Source organism: Oncorhynchus keta, unplaced genomic scaffold, assembly GCF_023373465.1.
Source record: "Oncorhynchus keta strain PuntledgeMale-10-30-2019 unplaced genomic scaffold, Oket_V2 Un_contig_1442_pilon_pilon, whole genome shotgun sequence".
Taxonomy (NCBI): domain Eukaryota; kingdom Metazoa; phylum Chordata; class Actinopteri; order Salmoniformes; family Salmonidae; genus Oncorhynchus; species Oncorhynchus keta.
Window position 1 is genome coordinate 99365 of NW_026278743.1, and position 20390 is coordinate 119754.

Sequence of the window (20390 nt, forward strand, 5' to 3'; positions counted from 1 at the left end):
CAACAGCACTATGAAATCCCAGACCCATCCCAGTCCAAGGACCAGTACACTCAGCGCTGAGGTGGTCTCCAGGACCCAGACTCCTCTCAGTATATAATCGACATCACAGCAGAGGACGCTAACGCACACATGGCCTCCCGGGAGAACCCTGAGGCCGTCTCGGCCCTGCTGGCCTCCCAGAATCCATCTGAGCCCTCCTACCCCTGAGCCCAGCCGACATTTGGTGCTGAACCCCTCTGTTGCCCCTCCCTCCCCTTCGTAAGAGCCCTCGGAGTGTGACTTTAGGAACCAGGCTCCCTCAGTGTCAGAGTGTGACCTAGGAACCAGACTCCCTCAGTGTCAGAGTGTGACCTTAGGAACCAGACTCCTTAGTGTTAGAGTGTGACTTTAGGAACCAGACTCCTCAGTGTCAGAGTGTGACCTAGGAAACCAGACCCTTAGTGTTAGAGTGTGGAACCAGACAGTGTCAGAGTGTGACTAGGAACCAGACTCCCCTTAGTGTCAGAGTGTGACCATAGCAACCAGACTCCTCAGTGTCAGAGTGTGACCTTAGGAACCAGACTCCCTCAGTGTCAGAGTGTGACCTAGGAACCAGACTCCCTCCCAGTGTCAGAGTGTGACCTAAGAACCAGACTCCCTCAGTGTCAGAGTGTGACCTAGGAACCAGACTCCCTCAGTGTCAGAGTGTGACCTTAGGAACCAGACTCCCTCAGTGTCAGAGTGTGACCTTAGGAACCAGACTCCTCAGTGTCAGAGTGTGACCTTAGGAACCAGACTCCTCAGTGTCAGAGTGTGACCTTAGGAACCAGACTCCCTCAGTGTCAGAGTGTGACCTTAAGAACCAGACTCCCTCAGTGTCAGAGTGTGACCTTAAGAACCAGACTCCCCTCAGTGTCAGAGTGTGACCGTAGGGAACCAGACTCCCTCAGTGTCAGAGTGTGACCGTAGGAACCAGACTCCCTCAGTGTCAGAGTGTGACCGTAGGAACCAGACTCCCTCAGTGTCAGAGTGTGACCGTAGGAACCAGACTCCCTCAGTGTCAGAGTGTGACCGTAGGAACCAGACTCCCTCAGTGTCAGAGTGTGACCGTAGGAACCAGACTCCCTCAGTGTCAGAGTGTGACCTTAGGAACCAGACTCCCTCAGTGTCAGAGTGTGACCTTAGGAACCAGACTCCCTCAGTGTCAGAGTGTGACCGTAGGAACCAGACTCCTCAGTGTCAGAGTGTGACCGTAGGAACCAGACTCCTCAGTGTCAGGGTGTGACCGTAGGAACCAGACTCCTCAGTGTGTAGGAAGCCGGGAGGTAAAGCATGACATGGCTGGCAGCCTGGGCAGTAAGATGGGGTTAGTCCATTCAGAGTGTGACCTTAGGAACCAGACTCCCTCAGTGTGTAGGAAGCCGGAGGTAAAGCATGACATGGCTGGCAGACTGGGCAGTAAGATGGGGTTCGTCCATTCAGAGGTGATCAGACCTATAGCATCAGTCAGTGAGTCTGCTGCTGTAGTAGAGAGAGAGAAGCAGCTATATTCCTCCATGCTGCCCTGCATTAAGAACGCCTCATTGGCCGACGAGGCCAGGAAATCGTACAAGCTAAGCCCCTCCCCTGATGTCCCCAAGCCCCTCCCCTCCCCAGAGGCCCTGAAGCCGAAGCCCCTCTGCTCCCCTGACATCGTCAAGTCTAAAACACAGAGTGTTCTGGAGACTTGTTCTAAACCCAAACCCCTCCCCTCCCCAGAGGTGTCCAAGCATAAAGGCCTTTACCCGGGACAACACACCTCGCCCAGCTTTAAGCCCGTCCTGGCCCGAGGGACTGAGTCGCCAGGATCTTGCACTAAGAGCCCGCTAATCATCGATAAGAACGAGCATTTCACCGTGTACCGGGACCCTGCGCTTGTCCGTCCCAACCAGGAGACCAACCATGTGTCCTATCTGCACCCCAGCTCCACCCCTCCACGCTCCTCCCACGCCTCCTGCCTCACCCCCTCTTCCACCCACCACCCACATCCCACTCCCACCACCACCTCCTCTCCGGGTGCCTCTGGCCTGCCTCCAGGCCCCTTGCTGGGGGTCATCCCCGACTAGACTCCTCAGGGCTGGGGCACCTGGGACTAGTTCATCACCACCCTGTCTCTCAGCCCCAGACACACAGCCACACCTCAGCCTCATACAACCAGCTGGGGCTGTATCCAATCATCTGGCAGTACCCCAATGAGACCCACTCCCTATCCCCCAGACTCAACCTGCCTGGGTCCAAGTGGGTGCACCCTGAAAACCCTGTCAGCTCTGAGACCAACATGAGGAGGGTGAGTACCAAACACCCAGATTCTATTCTAAATACAACTCTTTTTCCTGTTCTACTACCTCTTCTATTATGACTTCTACCTAGCAACTGTAGCATAGCAACTATGATCATGTTGCCAGTTTAAACAGCAAACTGCTGTATCATAGCAACTATGATCATGTTGCCAGTTTAAACAGCAAACTGCTGTATCATAGCAACTATGATCATGTTGCCAGTTTAAACAGCTAACTGCTGTAGCATAGCAACTATGATCATGTTGCCAGTTTAAACAGCAAACTGCTGTAGCATAGCAACTATGATCATGTTGCCAGTTGAAACAGCTAACTGCTGTATCATAGCAACTATGATCATGTTGCCAGTTTAAACAGCTAACTGCTGTAGCATAGCAACTATGATCATGTTGTCAGTTTAAACAGCTAGCTGCTGTAGCATAGCAACTATGATCATGTTGCCAGTTTAAACAGCTAACTGCTGTAGCATAGCAACTATGATCATGTTGCCAGTTTAAACAGCTAACTGCTGTATCATAGCAACTATGATCATGTTGCCAGTTTAAACAGCTAACTGCTGTATCATATAGCAACTATGATCATGTTGCCAGTTTAAACAGCTAACTGCTGTAGCATAGCAAATTCATGATCATGTTGCCAGTTTAAACAGCTAACTGCTGTATCATAGCAACTATGATCATGTTGCCAGTTTAAACAGCTAACTGCTGTAGCATATCTCCTCATGTTCAGTTTGTGAAGCCCACTGTCCCGTCCTCTTTGTAGAAGCCATATGTGTGCTGAGTGTTCAGGTTATTTGTTATTCTGTTCTGTTAGTAGGTAGGGGATATCCTAGTTATAGGGGATATCCTAGTTATAGGGGATATCCTAGTTATAGGGATATCCTAGTTATAGATATCCTAGTTATAGGGGATATCCTAGTTATAGGATATCCTAGTTATAGGGGATATCCTAGTTATAGATATCCTAGTTATAGGGGATATCCTAGTTATAGGGGATATCCTAGTTATAGGATATCCTAGTTATAGGAGATATCCTAGTTATAGATATCCTAGTTATAGGTTATGTTAGTAGGTAGGGATATCCTAGTTATAGGGGATATAGGTTCCTAGTTATAGGGATATCCCTAGTTATAGGGATATCCTAGCTGTAGATATCCTAGTTGTAGGGATATCCTAGTTATAGGTTCTGTTAGTAGGTAGGGGATATCCTAGTTATAGGGGATATCCTAGTTATAGGGGATATCCTAGCTGTAGGGGATATCCTAGTTGTAGGGGATATCCTAGTTATAGATATCCTAGTTATAGGGATATCCTAGTTATAGATATCCTGAGTTATAGGGGATATCCTAGTTATAGGGGATATCCTAGTTATAGATATCCTAGTTATAGGGGATATCCTAGTTATAGGGGATATCCTAGTTATAGGGGATATCCTAGTTATAGGGGATATCCTAGTTATAGGGGATATCCTAGTTATAGGGGATATCCTAGTTGTAGGGGATATCCTAGTTATAGGGATATCCTAGTTATAGGTAGGGATATCCTAGTTATAGGTTCTGTTAGTAGGTAGGGATATCCTAGTTATAGATATCCTAGTTATAGGGGGATATCCTAGCTATAGGGGATATCCTAGTTATAGGGGATATCCTAGTTATAGGGATATCCTAGTTATAGGGATATCCTAGTTATAGGTTCTGTTAGTAGGTAGGGGATATCCTAGTTATAGATATCCTAGTTATAGGGGATATCCTAGTTATAGGGGATATCCTAGTTATAGGGATATCCTAGTTATAGGGGATATCCTAGTTGTAGGGGATATCCTAGTTATAGATATCCTAGTTATAGATATCCTAGTTATAGGGATATCCTAGCTATAGGGGATATCCTAGTTATAGATATCCTAGTTATAGGGATATCCTAGTTATAGGATATCCTAGTTATAGTTCTGTTAGTTATAGGGGATATCCTAGTTATAGATATCCTAGTTATAGGGATATCCTGTTTAGATATCCTAGTTGTAGGGGATATCCTAGTTATAGGTTCTGTTTAGTAGGGATATCCTAGTTATAGGGATATCCTAGTTATAGGGATATCCTAGTTATAGGGATATCCTAGTTATAGGTTCTGTTAGTAGGTAGGGATATCCTAGTTATAGGGGATATCCTAGTTATAGGGGGATATCCTAGTTATAGATATCCTAGTTATAGGATATCCTAGTTGTAGGTAGCTATAGGGATATCCTAGTTATAGGGATATCCTAGTTATAGGTTATGTTAGTAGGTAGGGATATCCTAGTTATAGGGATATCCTAGTTATAGGTTATGTTAGTAGGTAGGGGATATCCTAGTTGTAGGGGATATCCTAGTTATAGATATCCTAGTTATAGATATCCTAGTATAGGGGACATCCTAGTTATAGGGATATCCTAGTTATAGGGATATCCTAGTTATAGGATATCCTAGTTATAGGGATATCCTAGTTATAGGGGGATATCCTAGTTATAGGTTATGTTAGTAGGTAGGGGATATCCTAGTTATAGGGGATATCCTAGTTATAGATATCCTAGTTATAGAGTTATAGGGGATATCCTAGTTATAGGGATATCCTAGTTTAGGTTCTATTTGAAGGGATAGTTTTGTGTTACCTCCGTTCACCTCAACCAGTCCTATATGTCTGGGTCTGACCCTGTCTGTCTCTCTGTCTGGGTCTGACCCTGTCTGTCGTCTGGGTCTGACCATGTCAGTCTCTCTGGATGTTGTTGATCTGACCCTGTCTGTCTCTCTGGGTGTCTGACCCTATCTGTCTTTCTGGGTGTCTGACCCTGTCTGTCTCTCTGGGTGTCTGACCCTGTCTGTCTTTCTGGGTGTCTGACCCTGTCTGTCTCTCTGGTCTGACCCTCGTCTGTCTCTCTGGGTGTCTGACCCTATCTGTTCTGGGTGTCTGACCCTGTCTGTCTCTGGGTCTGACCCCGTCTGTCTTTCTGGGTGTCTGACCCTGTCTGTCTTTCTGGGTGTCTGACCCGTCTGTCTCTCTGGATGTTGTGGTACCAGAACACGCCAGCCCTTGGCTACACCACCAGGTCCCAGTCTCCTCCTCTGACAGCCTGGACCAACTGAGCCACGTCACGGTCCCCATCCGACCAGCCAGCGCCGACCCTCACCGGTCCGACCCCTATCCCCACCGTTCAGAACCACACCGCCGACCCCCACCGGCTCATCAAGATCAACCCCACGCCTCTCTGCCAACGGCCAAGACCGCTGGAGATCTTCACAGGGGAGCAAGTCTCAGTGTTAAATTCAGCCGCTAACACACTCACACACTGACACACTGACACACTGACACACTCACACACTGACACACTCACACACTGACACTGACACACTGACACACTGACACACACACTGACACACACACACACACTGACACACTCACACACTGACACACTCACACACTGACACACACACACTGACACACTCACACACACACTGACACACACACACACACACTGACACACTCACACACTCACACACACACACACACACTCACACACTCACACACTGACACACTCACACACTGACACACTCACACACTGACACACTCACACACTGACACACTCACACACTGACACACTCACACACTGACACACCCACACACACACACACTGACACACTCACACACACACTGACACACTCACACTCACACACTCACCCACTGACACACTCACCCACTGACACACTCACACACTGACACTCACACACTGACACACTCACACACTGACACACACACACACTGACACACTGGACACACTCACACACTGACACTCACACACACACTGACACACTCACACACTGACACACTGACACACTCACACACTGACACACTCACACACTGACACACCTCACACACTGACACTGACACACTCACACACACTACACACACACTCACACACTGACACTCACACACTGACACACTCACACACTCACACACTCACACACTGACACACTCACACACTGACACACTCACACACTGACACACACACACTGACACACTCACACACTCACACACACACACACTGACGCACTCACACACACACTGACACACTCACACTCACACACTCACCCACTGACACACTCACACTCACACACTCACCCACTGACACACTCACACACTCACACACTGACACACTCACACACTGACACACTGACACACTCACACACACACTGACACACTGACACACTCACACACTGACACACTGACACACACTCACACACTGACACACTCACACACTGACACACTCACACACTGACACACTGACACACTGACACACTCACACACTGACACACTGACACACTCACACACACTCACACACTCACACACACTGACACACTCACACACACACTGACACACTCACACACACACTGACACACACACACACTGACACACTGACACACTCACACACACACTGACACACTCACACACACACTGACACACTGACACACTCACACACTGACACACTCACACACTGACACACTCACACACTGACACACTCACACACTGACACACTCACACACTGACACACTCACACACTGACACACTCACACACTGACACACTCACACACTGACACACTCACACACTGACACACTGACACACTCACACACACTGACACACTGACACACTGGACACACTCACACACACTCACACACTGACACACTCACACACTGACACACTCACACACTCACACACTGACACACTCACACACTCACACACACTGACACACACTGACACACTCACACACTGACACACTGACACACTCACACACACTCACACACTGACACACACTGACACACTGACACACTCACACACTGACACACTCACACACTGACACACTCACACACTGACACACTGACACACTGACGCACTCACACACTGACGCACTCACACACTGACGCACTGACACACTCACACACTGGACACACTCACACACTGACACTGACACACTCACACACTGACACACTGACACACTGACGCACTCACACACTGACACACTCACACACTCACACACTGACACACACACACACTGACACACTCACACACTGACACACTCACACACACACTGACACACTCACACACACACTGACACACTCACACACTCACACACTGACACACTCACACACTGACACACTGACACACTGACACACTCACACACACTCACACACTGACACACTCACACACTGACACACTCACACACACTCACACACTGGACACACTCACACACTGACACACTCACACACTCACACACTGACACACTCACACACTCACACACTGACACACTCACACACTGACACACTGACACACTCACACACTGACACACTGACACACTCACACACTCACACACTCACACACTGACACACTCACACACTGACACACTCACACACACTCACACACTCACACACTCACACACTGACACACTCACACACTCACACACTCACACACTGACACACTCACACACTCACACACTGACACACTGACACACTCACACACTGACACACTGACACTCACACACTGACACACTGACACACTCACACACACTGACACACACTGGACACTCACACACTGACACACTGACACACTCACACACTGACACACTCACACACTGACACACACTGACACTCACACACACTGACACACTGACACACTCACACACTGACACACTCACACACTGACACACTGACACACTCACACACTCACACACTGACGCACTCACACACTGACACACTGACGCACTCACACACACTGACACACTCACACACTGACACACTGACACACTGACACACTGACACACTGACACACTGACACACTCACACACACACTGACACACTCACACACTGACACACACACACACACTGACACACTCACACACTGACACACTGACACACTCACACACTGACACACTCACACACTGACACACTCACACACTGGCACACTCACACACTGGCACACTCACACACTGACACACTCACACACACACTGACACACCACACACTGACACACTGACACACTCACACACTCACACACTGACACACTCACACACTGACACACACACTGACACACTGGACACACACACACACTGACACACTCACACACACACACACTGACACACTCATACACTCACACACTCATACACTCACACACACTGACACACTCACACACTGACACACTCACACACACACTGACACACTGACACACACACACTGACACATCACACACTGACACACTCACACACTGACACTCACACTGACACACACACACTGACACACTGACACACTGACACACTGACACACTCACACACACTGACACACACTGACACTCTGACACACTCACACACTGACACACTGGACACACTGACACACTGACACTCACACACTGACACACTCACACACACTGACACACACTGACACACACACTGACACACTGACACACTCACACACTGACACACTCACACACTGACACACTGACACACTCACACACTCACACACTGACGCACTCACACACTGACACAGGACGCACTCACACACACACACACACTGACACACTGACACACTCACACACTGACACACTGACACACTGTTATACACCACACACACTGACACACTGACACACTGACACACTGACACACTCACACACACACACTGTCACACTGACCTTCACACTCACACACACACTGACACACTGACACCACTGACACACTCACACACTCACATACACACTCCGACACACTGACACTCACACACTGGACACACTGTCCTGTTATTCCTACAGGGCTCACACACTCACTCACACACTCACACACTCACCATGGTCCTGAACACTCACACACTGACACAGGGGACACACTTCACACACTCACACACATGTCCACTTATTCCACTGACACACTGACACACTACAAACCAGTTATTCCTACTGAGGGCTGTTCTGCTATTATACACCATGTCCTAGTTATTCCACTGAGGGCACACTGTTATACTCCACAAATGACACTAGTTATTCCTACTGAGGGCTGTTATACACCATGTCCTAGTTATTCCTACTGAGGGCTGTTCTGCTGTTATCCATCATGTCCTAGGTGCACACTCACACACTGGACACATGTTATACACCATGTCCTCAGTTATTCACACTGAGGGCACACTGCACATACACACATGTCCTAGTTATTCCTACTGAGAGCTGTTCTGCTATTATACACACACTGTCACAGTTATTCACACTGAGGGTCACACACACTGACACACTGACACACTCACACACTGACTGAGGGCACACTGACACTGATACACCATGTCCTACACACACTGAGGGCTGTTCTGCTATTATACACACTCACACACACACACTGACACACTGCACACACTCCATGTCCTCACACACATGACACACTGACACACTCACACACTGACTGAGGGCTGTTCTGCTGTTATACAACTGTGTCCTAGTTATTCCTAATGAGGGGCTGTTTATGGCACCATCCACACTGACACACTCACCCTACTGAGGCTGTCTGCCAAAGACACCATGTCCAAAGCACCACGAGAGCTGTTCTGCTATTATACACCATGTCCTAGTTATTCTACTGAGGGCTGCCTTGTTGCTATATACCACATCCCAGTTATCTTACTGATAGTTGTTCTGCTGTTATACACCATGTCCTAGTTATTCCTACTGAGGCCATGAGCAAAACCATGTCCTAGTTATTCTATACTGAGGGCTGTTATACATCATATGTCCTAGTTATTCCTACTGAGGGGCACTGCTGCAGCATACAGCAGTGTCCGTAGTTATTCTTTACCGAGGGCTGTTCTGCTATTACACACCATGTCCATATCTACTGAGGGCTGTTCTGCTATTACACACCAACCGAGTTATCTTACCGAGGGCTGTTCTGCTATACACCATGTCCTAGTTATTCTACTGAGGGCTGTTCTGCTGTTATACACCATGCCCTAGTTATCTCTACCGAGTGGCCGTTATACACCATGTCCTAGTTATTCCTATTGAGGGCTGTTCTGCTAGTATATACACCATGTCCTTAAAGTCACTCCTACTGAGAGCTGCTCTGTCTCGCTATTATACACCATGTCCTAGTTGGTTCTGCCGAGGCTGTTACACTCCATGTCCTTCCGTTATTCTGTTGAGGGCTGCCCTGCCGTTACACACCATGTCCTAGTTGAGTTCCTACTGAGGGCTGTTCTGCCGTTATACACCATGTCCTAGTTATTCCTACCGAGTGGCTGCCCTGCCGCCATACACCATGTCCTAGTTGGTCCTACTTGCGGGCTGTTCCCCTGCCGTTATACACCATGTTCCTAGCCATATTCCTACTGAGGGCCGTTCTGTTGTTATACACCATGTCCTAGCTATTCCTACTGACAGCTGTTCTGCTGTTATACACCATGCCCTAGTTATTCCTACTGAGGGCCGTTACACACCATGTCCTAAAGCCATTCTGCCGAGGTTACCCTGCCGCCAGTACAACATGTCCTATTGAGGGTTACGTTATACCATGTCCTGTTACCTACCGGCGGCTGTTACAACATGTCCTGCCATCTCTACGTTCCCAGCCAGCGAGCACCACAGCCCCTTACTGGCTGCCCGTTGTTATAGCCAATCACGCCCAGTTACTACCGAGGCCCTGCCGTTATACACCATGTCCTGTTACCCACAGCTGTAACACCATGCCCTGTTAATTCTGAGCTGAGTGGTTGCCCTGCATCTGCTCCGAGTTACTCTGCCGAGGCTGCCCTACACATGCCCCAGTTGGTTCGGGAAAGGCCAGCCACCATGTTCTACATTCTTAATGATAACATGCCCTAGAGTTAGTTTCACAAGCTGAAGAGAACATGCCCTAGTTGTCTTACGCCAGTTGAAGACCATGTCCTGTTGACTTACTGTTCTGACAAGATACAATGCTTAATACATAACATGTCCTAAAGCTGCTCCATGAGGGCTGCCCTGAGACCATGTCCTAGCTGGCCTCCCACTGGGCTGCACCATGCCCCAGTTACTCTGGCTCTGCCAGCCATACCATGCCCTAGCTGTTCCTTACCGAGGGTTAACATGGCCGTTTCTGTCTGCCACGTTACTTGCTATAGAACACTGCAGAGCCTATGTAGAACACTACGTTGATCAGTACCCATTTCATGTAGAATTCACCACTGCTGATCAGAGCTCATTCCCATAGTTAGAACCCCACAGCTGATCAGAGCTCCAGTTCAGAACACACGTTGGACCACCATTGTTGACCAGAGTACTATTCTCTATAAGAACACTACTGCTGACTGGTGAAAGCCCTATTCTCTAGCAGAACGCCGTTGACTGAGCCTCTATTCGTGAATACTACGCTGACAGAGCCCTATTCCTCAGAACACCATTGAAGATCGCTCAGAATACTGACAGCTGACTGGGTATTTCTTGACTGCAACACTGGCTGTTGATTCCCAGTATTTCATTCCTCATATACTTATATAGACACACATTGACCAGAGTCTCATTCCCTATATAGAACGACACGTTATTTCGGTGAGCCCTATTCCCTTACATATAACACTCACAGCTGATCAGAGCTCATTCCTCATAGCACTCACGCTGATCAGAGCCCTTACTCAGCCAGCCGGACAGCCTCATTCCCCAGGAATACTGTCACCATCTCCAGAGCTCATCTCTCATAGGCAGAACAATTACTGCTGACAGAGTCTCTGCTCATATAGAACACTACGTTGACCAGAGCCTGTCTGCAACACATTGTTGATCAGAGCCTCTGAGCCTGCAGCTCACGTTGACTGCTTCCCATTCACGTTGACGTGAGCCCTATTCCCCTATATAGAATACTACTGTTGACAGATTCTATTCCTATATAGAACACTGATTGTTGACCGTATTAATTATTCCTGCAGCAGAATACTGCTTCGTACACCATTCCCATAGCAGAACACCGTTGACCGTACCCTTATCTGTGAACACTACTGTTGACCGTATTCTGTCTTCACGTTGACAGAGTCATTCTCATAAAATTACTCGACCAGAGCTCCCATTCCTCATATAGAACACCATTGTGGACCAGAGCCCTATTCCTTATAGAATACTGACAGTTGGACTGTGAAAGCCCCATTCATATGTGAACACTACTGTGGACGAGTCCCATTCCCTATATAGAACACATTGTTGACCAGCTCATTCCTGCTAGAACACTCACTGCCACCAGAGTCTCTATTCCTCTATAGACCACAGCCACCATTTACTGCTTGATCAGAGCCCGCCCGTGAACACACAGCCGATCAGAGCCCTATTCAACACCACGTCAGATTGCATCTTCTATTCGTGAACACTGCTCGGGACTTCAGAGCACTATCTCTTATATAGAACAACACGCCGACAGCAGTTCTATTCAGAACACCTGTGCCGACTGCGAGCCTCATTCAGAACACTACTGCTGATCAGAGCCCCATTCAGAACACTCACAAAGGGGACTGCAGTTTCATTCCCTATAGAACACTACCGTTGACCAGAGCCCTAGCCCTTATGACTACTGTGTGAAAGCCTATTCCTATATAGAACACTGACTGTTGATCAGAGCCCCTATTCCCTATAGAACACTGATTGCTGATTGCATTTCATTCTCATAGCAGCAGAACAATGACCGCGAGCCCTGGCGAACACCACGCCGACCGCGGTTCTATTCAGAACACTACTGTTGACCAGAGCCCCATTCGCACACACGCTGACCAGAGCCCATTCAGAACACCACTGACTTCCCACTTAGGAACACTACTGTTGACCAGAAGCCTATTCGCAACACTGTTGACCAGAGCCCTTATTCCCATAGAACACGTTGACCAGAGCCTATTCCTTATGTATTTCATTCAGAACATACCAGCCAGCTCCTATTCAGAACACCACGTTGACTTCAGAGCCCTATCTAACACTCACAGTTGACCAGAGCCTCTATTCTCATAACACTACTGTTGGACTAGAGCTCCTATACCTTCAGAACACTACAAGGACCAGAGCCCTATTCGTGAACACTATTGCCACCAGAGCCTCTATTCCCATATAAACGCTTCCATTGTTGATCAGAAATTTATTCTCATATAATAATCACACACACATTCATATGCCATTTAGACGTTTTCTTATCCAAAGTTTATACTTCTCACTGTGTCATGTTACATTCTACGATGGTGGCCTCGAACAACCACTAGCCCCGGTGCTAAAAGCATAGCCGCCATGCTTCACACTGAGCCACAGAAGCGATCATAACACTACGTTGACCAGAGTCTCATTCCTATAGAACACCATTACCAAAGTACATCTTCTCATATAGAACACTCACAAACTGACTGCAGCCTCCCTATTCCCATAAACACTACTGCTGACCAGAGTTTCATTCTCATAGAACACTACTGCTGATCAGAGCCTCTTATTCCTGAGAGAACACAGCCAGCTGACAGAGTCTCATTCGTACTTCATTGTTGGGACTTCAGTGCTCTCCTATCTCCTGTGAACACTCACAGCTGGGATCAGAGTTCTGCGCAGAACACACTGTTGATCGAGCCTCTATTCCCTATAGTGCACGTTGGGATCAGAGCACCACCCCATATAATTACTGTTATCAGACCCAGCCTCAGAACACCACAGCCGGACAGACACCCCCATAGAACACTACCGCCAACAGAGCCTCATCCCTCTATAACACTACTGTTACCAGAGTTCTATTCCTTAAAATACAGCTGATCAGAATCCTACCTCCCTATAGAATTACTGTTGATCGTTTCATTCTGCTATATCATCACTGTCTATTCCTGGCAGAACACTACTGCCGACAGAGTTTACTCATAGCAGAACACTCCACGTTGACCAGAGCCTCATTCCCTGGCAGTAGAACACAGTTGATTAGAAAGTTTCTCACTTTCTATACAGAACAATTACTGTTGATCAGAAGCTCATAGCATAAAGGATCAGAGCCTATTCCTATAGGAATACTGTGCTGATCACTTACTCAGAACATTCTCACAGTTGATCAGAGCCTCTATCCCATAGAACACTCAATGTTTCTGCTCAGAACACTACGTTGACCAGAAATTACCAGCTGGGACCAGAGCCCTACTCCCCAGGCGAACACCATCAGCTGACTGTATTTCATTCCTTATAGAACACCACGTTGACCGTATTCTTATTCCTTACGACTCAGCCAGTTGACCAGCACTATTCCTTATAGAATCACTACTGGCTGATCAGGTTTCATTCAGAACACATTGACCAGCGCCATTTCTTGCGAAGACACGCTATCAGCCCCCTATGTACTCCAGCCAAAGATTTAGCCTTCATTCATATAGAATTCACAAAGGACCAGAGCACCATTCCCATATAGAACACTACTGCTGACTCTTACTGCAATTACCGCTCCTGTCTCATATGTAAACACTACCGCTGACCAGAGTTTCATTCCTTATATAGAACACTGTTAATATTCCCATTCCCTATTTACCAGCTGATCAGAGCCTTCATTCTCATATGAATTACCAGCCAATAGAGTCTCATTCTCTATATAGAATACCATTGTTGACTGTATTCCTATTCCTTATATAGAACACACGCTGATTTAGCCTCATTCCTCATATAGAACACATTGATCACTTCTTCTATTTCCATGGTTGGTAAATTCACAGCTGACTGTATTCTTATTCTCATAGAACACTACTGTTGGACAGAGCCTCTATTCCTGTACAAAGGGGATTTATTCCTCATATAGAACACTACGTTGACGAGTTTGTTCACTGCCACCAGAAGTTCTACTCAACAATTACTGCTCTCATTCCCTATATAGAACACTACCGTTGGATTGTGAGCCTGTACTAAACACGTATTCTTATCTGTTTCTCACAGCTGACAGAGCCCTATTCCTAGTGGGAACACTACTGTTACTCAGAGCTCATTCCTCAGCAACACTCTCACAGCTGACTGCAAAGCTCTCATTCCTCATATAGAACGATTCACGTTGACCAAAGCACTATTCCTATAGAATACTCAGCTGATCCCTGCTCATATAGAACACTATCGTTGATCAGAGCCTCATTCCCATAGAATATCAGCCGACCGGTATCCCATCTGGGAACACCACGTTGACTCCCTACTCAGAACACTCAGCGTTGACTTGCTCTATTCCCTATATAGAACACTACTGTTGATCAGAGCCTCATTCCCAGGTACATTGTTGATCAGAGCTCTCATACAGAACACCAGCCAAGATCAGAAAGCTCCTATTCTCCTTGTCACCCTTATTCCATAAGCACCACGTTGGACAGAGCTCCTGCTCAGAACACTGCGTTGATCAGAGTAATTGTCAAAGACTAGGAGCCCTATTGCAACACTACCGTTGACCAGATTCATTCAGCTGATCATATTCTATTCCTGATATACATCATCCCACAGGTCGATATATATACGACTATTCTCATATAGAATTACGCTGATTATTTATTCTCTATAGCAGAACACTACTCGTGATCAGAGTCTCATTCTCATATAGAATCGATACAGCTGACCAGAAAGCCGCCCCCTATAGAACACTGAGCCAGCTGATCAGAGTTCCCATCGTTATCAGTTGATTGCGCCTATATAGAACACCACAGCTGGATCAGAGTTCATTCCTTATAGAACACTACGTTGACAGAGCTCGCCCCAGGCGTAACATTCACGCCGACCGCTCTACTCATATAGAACACTGCCAGCTGATCAGAGCACCCGGTTCCCTATAGAATACTCCTCCGACAATGATCAGAAAGCCCTATTCGAACACACAGCTGGGATCAGAGTTCCTGGAATTGTTGACAATTTACTCACAGCCAATTGGTGAGCCCTATTCCCTATTTACTCATTGTTGATCAGAGCTCTATTCCTTATAGAACACCATTGCTGATCAGAGCCTCATATAGAACACATTCACCAGAGCTCCCATCAAACATTCACAGCCAGAGCCTCTATTCCTAACAGCTGATCAGAGCCTTGAGAACACGCTGATTGCGAGCCTCTATTCCTATATAGAACAGCAGCCGACTGCAGCCTCATTCTATATAGAACACTACCGCTGATCGAGCTCTATTCTCATATACCATTGACTTCAGAGCCCTCATAGCGAACACTGTCGTTGATCATATTATATTCTCATACAGACCAATTACCGCCGAGCCTCATTCCCTATATGTAAATCACTCACTGCCACCAGAATTGCTTCCCAGAACATCACTGCATGATCAGAGTTCATTCCTCATATAGAATACCACGGGCCGATCAGGACATTCCCTATATAGAACACCATTGACAGAGTCTTCATTCCCTATATAGAACACTACTGTTGACCAGAGCCTATCTCTTATATGTTGATCAGAAAGTTTATTCTCATATAGGAACACTGTTGACCGTATTCTACCTCATAGCGCAGAACAATTACCGTTGACCAGAAGCTCCTGCGTGTGCCATTTGAGATGTGCCTATGATTCGTACAATGCTTTACTTCCTCAGGATTTGAAGTAGGACTCATCAGAACCATCGGTTTTCGGTTCACCAGATCGCAGCAGACCTCATCGGAGGACAAAACACTGCCTTCTGCTCTGGAGGCAACAACAGCAATAACAGGAAGCAGGGCAGAGGATCGGGCCAGCTCAGTATAAGGGAACACGCATCCTCCAGGAGAAGAGAGGGCCCTCTTCAATACATCCGCTCCGAGACCGACAGGGTGCCACCTTACTCCTCGATCCCTCTCTTCTGTTCACCCAGCTCCCCGATCTCTCTCGCCTGTAATTTCAGCTCCACTGTGATGAACGAAGTTCACTGCCGCAGCACTCCAGGTCAGCTTAAATAGCAGTCCTTGCACAGTCTCCCCCGTACTCACTGTTCCCGTCCAACAAAGGGTCAACGGCCACCGCGCCTGATCCTCATACTTGACAGGTGAGTGGAGCTGCAGCAGCCCTGTCTCTCCCGGGTGAGAGGCAGCCGCTCAGCCTGTTCAGCTCATCAAACAGGCTGATGGGGAGGGTTCGCTAGAAGATATCAGGCGAGCGCAGGTAAGCTTATTCAATATGCAGAGATATCGCTCAGTACAGTCGTGCCTGTTCACGCCGCCGCCCAGTCAGAGCCACCGCCGTCGTGACTAGCCGTCGTTCAGAGTCAGACCCAGAGCTGCACTCCGCCACGTCAGACTAGAGCCAGTCAGAAGCCAGACTCAACTCACGTCAGACTGGCTCAGCTGGGTGTGATGCCAGCTTGGGCACCTGCAGCCCCTGAGCCCCACCTCCTATCCAGCAGTACCACTGGACAGAAGGAGGCGGGAGCACTGCCGCTTGTCTCCACTACCCTGACTACTTCTCCAAAGAACAGCCGCCGAGCAGAAAAACATGAGCAGAAAATCGCCCGACCCGTGGAGCGGGGCAGCTGACGACCATCCGAGGTGGCGAGCCGGCTGACCAGAGCCACCCACGCTGGGATGGCACCGTGAAGCCTGCCACCACGGCGGTGCCCAGCCATCGTCCGTCCTTCCACGCAGGCAGCGCCAAGACACCTCTCGGTTGGGCGATTCTTTCTGATGGGAGATGCTCAGGCGGCAGGGTTCGCATAGTCTGCCTGAACCGGGCGAGACAGGAGTTCGAGGAAATCCTGCCACTCAATCTCGAGTGAGGCTGCTGCCTGTGCAGCAGTGCTAACAACAACTTTTTATGAGAGTGAACCAAACTAGAACCTTTCTGTCTGGGCACAGAGCACACCTCTGTGCACAGGGAGTAGTGATGTGGCCTAGGCAGTTCTCCATCAGAGCCTTCACGGCCGGAGTAGAACTTCCACAGGGCTCAACACAGAGCCTCCACCCAGGCCTGCCACCAAGGGGGTCGAGCCCAGCAACAGGAGGGGCTTCAGCTCATCCTCACCTACAAGCTCCAGCTTACTGGCTTCAGTCCCAGCCAGTCCACCATGGGAGTTTATCCATCTGAAGAGCGCTAGCAGTGTTGGCAGTAGCCCAGCAGTCCAGACGTTCCTAGCAGTGCTGGTCAGTGGTGCGGTCTCGAGTATTTCGATTACAGGCTCTTCACAGCCTCCCCTCTCTGCCGCTCAGCTCAGAACACAGAACACAGCAAAGCCCAGACCACATCAAGCAAATGGGCTGGCCAGCCCAGATGAACCAGAGCTGTTCACTCGCCTCACCACAGCTGAAGAAGGCCTGCCAGACACTGAGGATTAGGAACATAAACACTATGATGAAAACAAGAGGCTGATAGTGCCTGTTACCACATTGTGAGCTCCCCTTCTGTGTTCAGTTCAGCCACACGTAGCTTCCTCTGTGTTCAGTGTCTGGGCCGTCATCACCGGTCTCGGGGTGCCACACACTGCAGCCTTCTTCAGTGTCTCAAGTCTGCCACAATACGTGAGCTTTCTTCTCACTACACATCACGTGAGCCTCTGTGTTCAAGCTCAGCCACACCACGTATTCTCTGTTCAAGCCCAGCCACACGTAGCCTTCTGCAGCCGTTGCCGTACACACACGAGCCTCTCTGTGTCTCAGTTCGTTACCAGCCCTTCAGCCAGTTCGCCACACACGTGAGCTCACCCCAGCCTAAGTCAAAGGCCAATACTGTATTTGGTGTTCAAAACACAATTACTGTAGCCTTCTGTGTCTCAAGTGCCCAGCACATTGTGCCTTCTTCATTGTTCACAATACTGAAAAGACGCTTCAAATGAAGGTATCAATACTGGGATTAACTAAAACACTGTGAGTCTCTCTTCAGTTCAAAACGTTATCAATACTGTGAAGCCTTTCAGATGGAGATGATCAAGCCTTGCACCACTCTGATTGCCTCTACCTCCAGTGATGTGGAGATGAAGTGATAGAAGAGGTCAAAGGTCAGGAGGACAAGATGGGCCGCTGAGGACAGGATTACGCGGCTCTGCTCCTGCTTGCTGCTCGCTGGCGTCAGAGTCCTCTCCGCTCTCTGAGGCCGAGTCGGTCGTACACCCTCTTGCTCCCACGCCGCGTAATCCTGTCCTCAGCGGCCATCTTGTCCTCCTGACCTTTGACCTCTTCTATCTTCATCTCCACATCACTGGAGGTAGAGGCAATCAGAGTGACGGTGCAAGGCTTGATCATCTCCATCTCAGACACAGAGGGCTCACAGTGGTGATAACAGACTTGACACAGAGGGGCTCACAGTGGTGGTAACAGACTTGGACAAAGAGGGGCTCACAGTGGTGATAACAGCCTTCGACACAGAGCGGCTCACAGTGGTGGTAACAGACTTGGACACAGAGGGGCTCACAGTGGTGGTAACAGACTTGGACACAGAGGACTTACAGTGGTGGTAACAGACTTGGACACAGAGGGGCTCACAGTGGTGGTAACAGCCTTCGACACAGACAGGCTCACAGTGGTGGTAACAGACTTGGACACAGAGGGGCTCACAGTGGTGGTAACAGACTTGGACACAGAGGGGCTCACAGTGGTGGTAACAGCCTTCGACACAGAGGGGCTCACAGTGGTGGTAACAGACTTGGACACAGAGGGGCTCACAGTGGTGGTAACAGACTTGGACACAGAGGGGCTCACAGTGGTGGTAACAGACTTGGACACAGAGGGGCTCACAGTGGTGGTAACAGACTTGGACACAGAGGGCTCACAGTGGTGGTAACAGACTTGGACACAGAGGGGCTCACAGTGGTGGTAACAGACTTGGACACAGAGGGGCTCACAGTGGTGGTAACAGACTTGGACACAGAGGGGCTCACAGTGGTGGTAACAGACTTATCAGCCTCCTCTGTTTTCATCATAGTGTTTATGTTCCTGTCCTCCTCTGAGTGTCTGGTGAGCCAGGCCTTCTTCAGCTTGTGGTAGTTGGGTTGAGACTGGCTCTGGTTCATCTGGGCTGGCTGGCCATTGGGGGAGGGGGCCAGGGCTGGGGCTAGCTCCTGCTTGATGTGGTCCTGGGCTTGCTGTGGTTCTGTGGTTCTGGGCTGAGGCCGAGGCAAGGGGAGGTGGAG

General features: G+C 48.7%; 1 pseudogene; it reads right to left on the bottom strand.

Annotated features, from left to right (window-relative positions):
* Positions 1–19329: 19329 nt before the first annotated feature.
* The window catches only part of LOC118383855 (probable JmjC domain-containing histone demethylation protein 2C), a 37427-nt pseudogene continuing 36366 nt past the window's right edge, over positions 19330–20390 (bottom strand).